The sequence below is a fragment of the Galleria mellonella genome, unplaced genomic scaffold (assembly GCF_026898425.1).
Source record: "Galleria mellonella isolate WM207_F2 unplaced genomic scaffold, CSIRO_AGI_GalMel_v1 utg99, whole genome shotgun sequence".
NCBI lineage: Eukaryota > Metazoa > Arthropoda > Insecta > Lepidoptera > Pyralidae > Galleria > Galleria mellonella.
In genome coordinates, this window is record NW_026442184.1 from 1,024,020 (window position 1) to 1,035,319 (window position 11,300).

The 11,300-nt window shown below is 35.7% G+C and overlaps 1 protein-coding gene across 1 annotated transcript in view; it reads right to left on the reverse strand.

Moving 5' to 3' along the window:
* Nucleotides 1-11,300, reverse strand: part of LOC113522711 (serine/threonine-protein kinase SMG1) — a 214,717-nt gene that overhangs the window by 174,081 nt on the left and 29,336 nt on the right. The gene's annotated exons all lie outside the window — the stretch shown is intronic.

The window sequence follows — 11,300 nt, forward strand, 5'->3', positions numbered from 1 at the left end:
GTTTCAACCGTGAAGTAGTTCTGTTTGCATGGCTGTGTTTCGGTTTGAAGGGTGGGATATGGTGTGAATTTACTGGGTACAGAGGAATAACACCTGAGTCCTCAGGAATGGCAACGCATGGGGGGTGTCATGGGCGAAACACTATACTCTGTTATGTCCACGGTACTGCTCATGTCTGTAGGCGACGGTTACCAATTTCCATCAAGTGGGCCGTCAGCTTGTTTGCCATTCTAAGTTGTATAAAAAAAAAAGATAAACAATCGTTTTAAGACTTTTAAGCTTTAACATAATCAACACAACCACATTTAGTTACTTTAGTACTTTAACTATTTCCGAATACACAATGAACAATTTTAACCCATTTTTTATATCCAATGCTTTTTCAGGACAGGTGTCAGAACTTAGCCTTCTAAATTACAACATTCCCAAACAATTCTTTGAAAACCTAATTAAAATATTTTCATACAGGAACAAGCAATGCATTCTGCAACTTGTAAGTTGCATGCAAGGGAATGGCGTATTGAATACGACATTCCAAGTGAATGTAGCACGTCGTGTGTAGTAGCGGAGAGCGCGTGCACTTGACATTAGCATGTAGTTGGCTAGCATCCAGCCGGCCCGGCCGAGGATGCACGCCACTCTGCAGGATCGATACCACCAACAGACGTCAACAAGGATAGACCAATTTATAGAGACCTAGTTTTCATTCCAGGGGAGAAAGCGATTGTTAGTAATGAGGTCTAATATCCCCATTTCTAGCAATATATCCTCTCAGGTCGGTTTCCCCTGGAAACCATCATGGTTAATTCTTATCAAATTCATCATGGTGGGCCAACTTATGATCTGACCTAAGTAAAATAATGATATCTAAGATGGAGCTGGTAAGCCCATAAATAGCTATTATAAGGAATAATAACGTTTAAAAGTTCACCGTCTACGTCCCGGCATAGAACAGGCCACCGCTTCCTTTTACGTGGGTGTCGTAAGACTAAGGGAGCTTATGGCAGAAAAATGGCCAGCAGCGTCCCTGTTTAAACATCTCCAAAAGCCAAACTGCAAACTTGCCTGTCAAGCGTGGCAACCACTAGAAAAATTGCCCTTATGAGGGAAGCTATGTTCAGCAGTGGACAGGTAACGACTGATACAACAATAATATTTAAGAATAATTTTACAATGATCAACAATGACGATGAACGTTATAAACTCACAAAAGACTAAGTTATGCAATTTCTAAATTCAAATCATTCTACATACATACATTAGCTGATAGAGAATGCCATATGGCATTAAGCTAGCCACTTGTACAAAGTTTTATTGTGCAATAAAGAATAAATAAATATCTGTCACGCCTGTCTCCCATTAGAGTAGGCAGAAACAATGGAACACCAAATGCTTCGATTCAAACAAACCTCTTTCGCTTCTTCCACATTTATCAATCAAGTCATTCTTACTAGAACATATAATAAGGTCAAGCTGTATATGCTGCGAAGAATCGACTTGAAAGAGAGAAATTCTGAATCATGAAGAAATCATCATTATTTTAGCTATTCAGTCTACATTCGAGCAGTGGACACTGCTGAATATAGGTTTTTTTTAATGGATGATAGATAATAGAATGGTAACCCCACCCTATCGGTATACACCGGCGAGCCACCAGTGAAGGATGATAGGTGAGTATGAAGTAGGTCAGTTAGTCCATCTTGACGAATTCAACAAGAATTGTTCACGGTGGTTTCCAGGGGGAACCACGTGGAAGTCGACCTAATAAGGCATATTGCTAGCAATGGGGCTGTGAAACTCCATTGCTAACAATCCCTTTCCCTCCAACTCTGAATGTAGGTTTCATCTAAACGGTCCCAAGTCGACCACACCAATTGAGCCCCTACACCAGTTTTCAGATTAATGGTCTCTCCAGTAGGGTTTGCTCTGCAGTGCATTTTACAAAATCGTCCCTCGAGAACCTTTTCCCCGTCGATTATCTATTCTTTGTATTCTAATGTTCTTTCTTTTTGTATTTTAATTTTGCCAACTCCAAGTAAGAATACCTTTTAGTGAAGGCTAATATTTTACAATATGCAACTTTGCTACATATTTTGCTGTATATTCTGTGATCCATGATGTGTCTATGGTGCTGCTAATGTCTACGGGCGACGGTTACCACTTCCCAACATGTAAATTGTCAGTTTGTTTATCATTCTAAATATAACAAAAAAAAAATGCTATATTTGTTCATCTCGAGAACTCATACAACTTTTCTACAGACCTGCACGTCGGTGGCTATTCAATAAATTTGTAATAGTGGCTATCAAAATTAACAGGAGATAGCAAAAGATAACAAGTTATTACATTTCATAGAAGGTACTAATACACTGTAATAACTGAAGCACCTACCTACAAGCGATATTATGTATATTATTACTTCACATTGTTTAATTAATATTATATAAAAGAAACGTTAATATAATAATATGAACATTTATATAGATAAATAGATAAATACTCTTTATTGTTTCCTCTATAAGATTACAATAGTAAACTTATTATAAATACAAACAATTACAAGAAAATATTACACTAAGAAAACAACGGGCGACCTTATTGGTAAGAGCGATCTCTTCCAGGCAACATTTGGATGGAGAGGGGTAATTATAAACAATTTAACTGGAGACACGAAACTCTGTTCGTTTTTAAATACATGTAGAAACAATACATATAATACATACAATAATTTTATTTATTTATTAATTCATAGGAAAACCAGGGCCACACTAGAGCAAATAGATACGGTTTAGGACCACAAAATAAGCCACTAATAGGTTTTCACGAGTAGCAACAATATAGATACAAGGCGCTGTACACAAAGCAACAAAAATAAAAGTTAATAAAAAAAAAAAAAACAAACAAGAGAAATAAAAACAAAGAAAAAATAATGATAAATAAAATACAAAGTAAATTAAATATTTGATTAAAATAGTGCCTTAATAATGTAAATATATAAATGTATACAATTTCTTATTCAATCTTACATCTTTGCTAGTGACAATAAGTAGAAATTCTTTCTAGTTCAAACAACTATATAAATATAATAGTAGCTGACTCAGCAAACGTTGCTCGCTCCCTACCGCCATTCATTCCATTTTTCTTATCGGGACATCACTATTTTATCTCTCAAGTTGGAACAACACATAACACATTTATATATACATAGAATTTAATTAAAACTGAGCTATGGAGATTAGCTTGAATGAACATAAAACGTTTACCTTCGCGATTTGAAAGTACAAAAAAAAAAACTTTGTATTACTCCTAATTGAAATTATGTATTAACAAGCGCCCGCAGCTAAGTTGGCGGGACATTTATTATCCAGTAGTAATCATTGGGTTCCTTGAAAAAAACCCGAATATTATACTAATTTAATTTTCAGTGCATTTGCGTGACAGACAATTACGAAGTAACGAAACTCACAAACATTGATTTGATGTTATTGTGAATTCGAAACGTCCAAATTTTCAAATTCTTCATTGTATTTAAAAATATGCTTCGTGCTTCGGAAAGCACGTAAAGCCCCGCCTTAAACTATGTGAAACACTTATGTATAATGGAAGCGATATAAAAACCGTTAATACAAGAGGATAGTAGGTATATGACTTCATCATCTATATGATCTGACACTGATATGGAGAATATGAAACCGAGTTAATAAATTAATAAATAACTTATATCAAATCAAGTAAAGAATATATAAGAATAAAATAATAATTAAAAAATAATAATAAATAAAAATACATTTGATGTATTCAGTATGAATTATGTACAATAAAGATTTTACAATACCATACAATAAATGCATTAGATATCAATAATTTAAAATTCTGACCTATTCATAATTAAAAAGCCTATTATACTGTTACCGAATGTAACAGTATAATAGGCTTTTGTCTATCAGCTCACGTCGATAGGCGACGGTTACCACTTTCCATCAGGTAAGCCATCAGCTTGTTTGCCATTCTATGTTGCACAAAAAAAAAAACAAATATTATAAATACGCCCCTATTGTAGAAATTTCATATCCATTATCGTAGCCTTTAATCTAACAGTAAAGTTGTTAATATTCATATAATCTTATTATATATTAAAGTGATACAAATACAGTAGAACAGTGTATCATTACACTAACTATATATTTGTATAGACGCGAAGAAAATCACAAAGCTTCAAAGGTCGACGGTAATAATAACACTAACGACGCTTTCAACCGGTGTAACAAATGAAATGATAACACGGTTACATTACGAGACGGCTATTTGTGCGAGTGAAAAGTTTCGTTTGAGACTTTTTGAATATTAACTGGTGTTTGTGGAAGCAGCCCTAGTATAATATAATAATATTACATGACAGAATCTAGGCTTGGAATATATTTATTATGTTACTACATAAATTGTGAAATCACATATGAATTGTAAAATCACATCACAATTAATTGAAATCACAGTTAATCGTTGCGTTTAAATTTATCCATAAGTCATCGGTTACGCTTGGTATTATGAAATGAAATCGCAGTAGATAGTGGTTACGGTCGTAAGATAGAGCGAATAGAGACTTTATCACACTATGCTAAAGTCTATTTACACGCTCTTATCATAAAAATTATAATTCATATTTCACTTTCAATAACAAATAGCAGCGAATGCGGCTTTAAATCATTGCTTGCAAAAATCACTCAACTGTTATATCACTGTAAAAAAATCATGACAATAAATAATATTTAATTAAATGTAGCAATAATTTTCATGCCTAGTAGCGCCTTTCTAAATAATGATAATGGGTACTATTAAAGTTTCGATAGAGTTAAACCTTGATATAGATGAAATAACTGTACGTAGTCACTTCCTTTTTACTTGATTACAGAAAAACAGGAGTTCTCAGTTTTTTTTTTTTTTATACAACTTAGAATGGCAAACAGGTTGACGGCCCACCTGATGGAAAGTGGTAACCATCGCCTATAGACATGAGCAGTACCATGGACATAACAGAGTATACTGTTTCGCCCATGATACCCCCCATGCGTTGCCATTCTTGAGGACTCAGATGTTATTCCTCTGTACCCTGTAAATTTACTGCCATATCCCACCCTTCAAACCAAAACACAGCCGTGCAAACACAACTACTTCACGGTTGAAACACGAATGGGACAGAGGTACCCAAGCAATCGACTTTTGTACAAAGTCTCTCTCTCTGTTGTTTGTAAAGGGATGTATGTATATTGCATACATTCATCTCTGGTGCAATATTAACTTACATAGATTGATGAATTTTAAATGATTTTGAGGAGGTTCTCAACGAACCTGCTATTTTGTATGTAACATCTGTTAAATACAACCTTTGTCAAAGCTACAATGATTTTTACAATTATTTTTACATCGGTACAGTTTAATTTCCATGTTGTTCCTATATTAATTAAACGATTAACTTGCTAACTATCATAATAAAGAGAAAAACAAAACAGTATACTCTGGTATGTCCATGGTACTGTTCATGTCTATAGGCGACGGTTACCACTTTCCATCAGGTGGACTGTCAGCTTGTTTGTCATTCTAAATTGCATAAAAAAAGAAAAGCTTAACTTTTTTGTCTATAATAGATAAGATTAAAAAAATACTGTTTTTTTTTTTAATCCTTTCACCTACAGAAATCTCTTACACGCTAATAATGTCTTCAGCGAGTAAGGTGGGCTACATTTAAAAAAAAATAATGCAAAGCCGTAGCGTATCACTAGTAGCTATCTATACATTGTGTATATATTTTAGGCGCAATATTTTAGTGGTTAAAGCAGAGCCTAGATTAATATCGACGTGCGCCCCTTCCCACGATCCAATATGTAGAACTACTTGAATAATAAATGACAAGAATAATGACGGCCCGCTGTACGCTAGCGGCCGTCTCGAGGACAGAATTCGTAGAAGATTTCGTCCGTGCGGTAGTTCGTTAAATATTATTACAGAAACATAACTGTTCAACCGATAATAGAAATGTGAACATGTATCTATAATGATCATTTATAATGATTTATTTTAACTGTCCACTGCTGAACCTGATAAGGGTAGTTTTGCCAGTAGTTGCCACGCTTGGCGGGCGAGTTGGCAACCGCAGTTAGGTTTTTACTGACTGGTTGTTTTAAGAGGGGCACTGCTGCCTATCCCTACACCATAAGTTCTCTTAGTCGCCTCTGACGACACACACGGGAAAGGAAGGGATGGCCCAATCTATGCCGGGACGTACACAGCATAATGATGGTTTGGAACATGTAAATTATGCACAAATAAATTATTATTATTATGTAAAGATTAGCTTTGTCGAAACTGATGAGAGAGCATTTATGTTGAACTAATATTGACAGTGGGCTAATATGGGCAATGTAACAAAAAATATAAAACAGACAGATAGAAATCTATTCAATAAAACAGCGTTTGATTCGTGTTTTATTGCTCCACAAATGATTTATACAAGAAACCTATTGACTTTTGCACCGTTTTGGCTTTCATTATAGAGAACATGACAATCTGTATCGATCTAGATATTTGTAGAAATTAAATAACTACATACTGCAAGAGTTAGACAATTAAATACATGCTTGTACAGTAACAAACACAGGCCCAGCCAGATTCGAGGCAATTCAGAAAAATTCTTCTACCTAAATTAGCCAACCGGAAATAAGTATTGCGGTGCGGAAGTTGCAAAATATAATTCTGTCCCAAAACAGTCCTCGGGTTTTATTACTGTTACTTTTGACGGCGAAATTCAAAAGAAAAAAAAAAACATTAAATGCGAATAGGCCCTGCCCTAGAGGCTGGTACGGCATCCTGACAGCGAGACAGCGTAGCACACTTTTATTCTGTCAAGGTGAAAAGACAAAGGATTATGTTTCAGAACATTATGTCGTGAATGTATGGAATTATTTAGCATGCAGCTCGAAAGAATTTAATATACAGCTAATGTGTGGTTCAGTATTTGTTAATTATGTAGCTCCCACAACATTCTACAAGCCGACGGGCGATATAAAAAGCTTGTACAACACGCCACTCGTCTAGCCGTACGGAATATTAAAAGCCATAATCTTGGTACATGTTTGCTTCTGGGGAAATCTGCACTTAAAATTAAAAAATAAAAGCTTAACATAAGAATACAAATGCAAACAGAATTCAAGTCCTCAAAGTTGTTTTTTTTTTTGTACAACTTAGAATGGCCAACAAGCTGACGGCCCACCTGATAAAAAGTGGTAACCGTCGCCTATAGACATGAGCAGTACCATGGACATAACAGAGTATACTGTTTCGCCCATGATACCCCCCATACGTTGCCATTCCTGAAGACTCGGGTGTTTTTCCTTTGTACCCAGTAAATTCACGCCATATCCCACCCTTCAAACCGAAACACAGCCATGCAAACACAACTGCTTCACGTTTGAAACACGAATGAGACAGAGGTACCCAAGCAATCGACTTTTGTACAAAGTCTCCCTCTGGTAGTTATTGTGGTTATTGTTTCACTATTATACTGTTAAATTCATAGGAAAACTAAACAAATTTAATGTCATAATTACTCAGAATCCTCATGGACAAACTGAAATATAATCCGAATATATCCATACTAGCTTTCACTAGTTACTTCGTCTGCATAACCGGAATATATTAATTACACATAAAAGGTAACCTATGCCCTTCTCCATCCCATATAGTACATAAAGAACATGTTTGTAAATAATGAAGACAGTCCTCTTGTAAGAAAACTTACCGAGAGGACTAGATTAGTAACTAAATATGAGTATTAACATAGTTTTTAAGTACACACACTAATTAAAAAAGGTCTCAAGTTGTCTAAAATAAAAAAAATATAGTGTATTCCAAATATCATAATGATCGCTAAGAGATTACAAACAGATACACTTTCAGATTTATAATATTTGTATGCATTATTATTACATCAGCCGTCTGTCCACTGCTAAACATAGGTCTCCCCTACAAAGGTTTTGCCAGTAGTTGCCACGCTTGACAGGCGGGTACGCAATCGTAGTTAGGCTTTGATGATATTTTGATGTTGTTGAAAATGTTGAAGAGGGACACTGCTGTCCATATCTCTACCATAAGCTCTCTTAGTTGCCTTTTACGACACACATGGGACAGGAAGGGGTGGTCTATTCTATGCTGGGACCACACGACAATTGGTTAATTCTAATTTTATGTTTTATCATATATAAATCTCAAAATATTACAGTCAAATTGTATGTATTTTTTTACAATACGGGGGCAAACAAGCATGCGACTCATCTGATGGTAAGTGACTACCACCGCCCATGATCACCCCTGCAACACCAGGGACATTGCAGATGTGCTACCGGTCTTTTAAAAAGAAATATGCTCTACTCTTGAAGGTTATGATATCGTATCGGTTCAGAAATACTGCTGCTGGAAGTTGATTCCAAAGGGTGGTTATGGGTGGAAGAAAATGCCTTGAAAAACACACTGTGGAGGAAAGCCACTCATCCAAATGGTTGAGATATAACTTTAGCAATTTATTTATAAGACTTTAGAAAATACGATAAAATTTTGTAGACTACCCATGGATTGAATAGCTACACCACAACAATAAGTAATAATGGAAAATCAATGGAAGCTTTCTTCTATTTTTACTGAGTTAACGTAAAAAGCTAAAAAATTCTTTATACATTTACAAGTATAAAATTACAGCGTTGCTTTGTTGATTTATGTACTAATGGTGAGAGTTTTAATGATGACGTACGGTCGTACTTTTATCCCACTACTTATTAATATAACAACTCCAAAACAAAAAGTTAAAATATATGTTTTTCTAGCGGATGGAATATACATAAATTTTTCTACCAGTGCTAATCTATCTATATTCCAGTCCAGTCCCGCTACAAGGATTTTAGTATTTTGTCATACAAACCCAACTGTTTTCCCCTTATTATTCCATTCATAAATGCAACAGCTAAAATCTACAGAACGGGGAATATCAAATGACAAATGGCTACGCTGCACTACGCGACGAGAATTATTAAGTTTTGGTAATACAGCTCGGGGTGTTCCAGAAATGATATTACAATAGATGGTACGACTTATCCGGGTAGTTTTAAATGAGATAGTGAATAAATTAAAGCCCAACAATAGTTGCTCGCTCGTCGATGCGACACGCTATGATGCACGTAGCCACGTAAACCTATCACAACGAAAGCAAGCACATCTAAATACATTTTTGCAACTATTGCACGATTTGAGAGTTACGTATCAAGGGAGTACACGCTTCAGTTGACCAAGGAGTTCTCCGAGATTATCTAAAGCAAGTTATAATTTCGAAGTGACTCCGAAAACGAAGTTCTGAATTCGTCTATATTTTTGTGACTATTTTACACAAATACGTCGCCAATTGTGAACGAATTTTAATAATTTATGTAATCAATAGATTTTAAGTCGATTGAAGTCACCATTTCTTTGAAGGGTAAAAAAAAATTGGAGCAAATTAAAAGGTATTCACACGATTCCGGCTTCTAAATTCAATATTTTTAATCAAATATATCTACGAATCGTCCCTATTCCTGTTTTTTTTTTCGGAGCAAAATGTATATGATTATAAATATGACACATAATATATTAATCAATATCATGAATATGACTTCGCGCTTCGCCCGATCTGAAAAGACTCTATATTTAATATAATTGAAGCCGGGCAGGCAGCGACGAAGTAACCGTAGATTTCAGACCACTCGCATTTACCGTTCATGAATCTCAAATAATTATTGTTTTATACAATATTCATTGTTACATACAACGAGAAATAAAAACTACTCCGCTATTAGTGTATTCCATTTGGATTATTTGGTCCTATTTGCACTATTCTATTCCAAAATCTTATAATCAGGGGGAACAGGAATCGTTAGTAATGGGGATCAGCAACACTACTGATATTACTAGCAATATACCTTCTTAGGTCCACCTCCTCGCGGTTCCCCCCGAAAACCATCGCGATTGATTCATTGGTGAATTTGTCACAATGGGCTGTCTGACCTGCTTCATCTTCACATATCATCTCTCTCTAGCGTCCCGCTAGTATATACCGATAGCGCAAGCAGGGTTACCATTTCATTATTATCCATTAAAAAAAAATTAATTACATACCATGTTTCCACTTTAACAGTTAATTACTGAATTACATTTGATGTAGCCGTGTAGGTCCCGGCATAGAATGGACCACCCCTTCCTTTCTTGTGGAAGTCGTAAGAGGCGACTAAGGAAGAATACGGTGCAGGGATGGGCAGCAACGTCCCTCTTAAAACATCTATAAAAGCTTAACTGCGGTTGCCAACTCGCTTGCCATGCGTGGCATCTACTGGCAAAACTCCCCTTATGGGAAAGGCTTATGTTCAGTAGTGGACAGTTAACGGCTGAAATATTTTTTTTTATATACAACTTAGAATGGCAAACAAGCTGCCGGCCCACCTGGTGTAAAGTGGTAACCGTCGCCTATAGACACGAGCAGTACCATGGACATAACAGAGTATACTGTTTCGCCCATGATACCCCCCATGCGTTGCCATTCCTAAGGACTCAGATGTTATTCGTCTGTACCCAGTAAATTCCCTGCCATGTCACGCCCTTCAAACCGAAACACAGCCATGCAAACACAACTGCTTCACGGTTGAAACACGAATGGGACAGAGGTACCCAAGCAATCGACTTTTGTACAAAGTCTCCCTCTGGTAGTTTGATGATTAATTTTTATTTTAATAATGGACACAAAACATAAAATCATCGTCTACATAAAAATTCACGGAAACAGTAAGAGGTATACAAAACAAGATTGGGAGATTCGCCAGGGAATAAACGGCACCCACAGTTCCAATAAACTTGTAACGAATAATTTAGCTTGCGTTTACTGATTTAATACGAGTAGTAATCTATAAATAGCCCATGACTATGAAGTGATCTCTCAAACTGCAAACTGCTCTTGTGTAGGGTCAACTAATTTAAGCAAGATTGGCAATGTAAATAAGATATTTATGTCACCAAACAATTTGTCAACAGTGTAGTGTGTATTAGTGTCCGACCGAAACAGGTTTTACAGCCGAAACCGAACTTTCGACCTTAGTCTCAGTTTCGGCCGAAACCGAAACCGAATCTTACTGAAACATATTTAAAATTTTTCTTCTATACTGAAATCTAGTGTATTTTTACACAATTATTTACACAATCACACAGATAGATAAAGGGTAATAATAAACACTAAT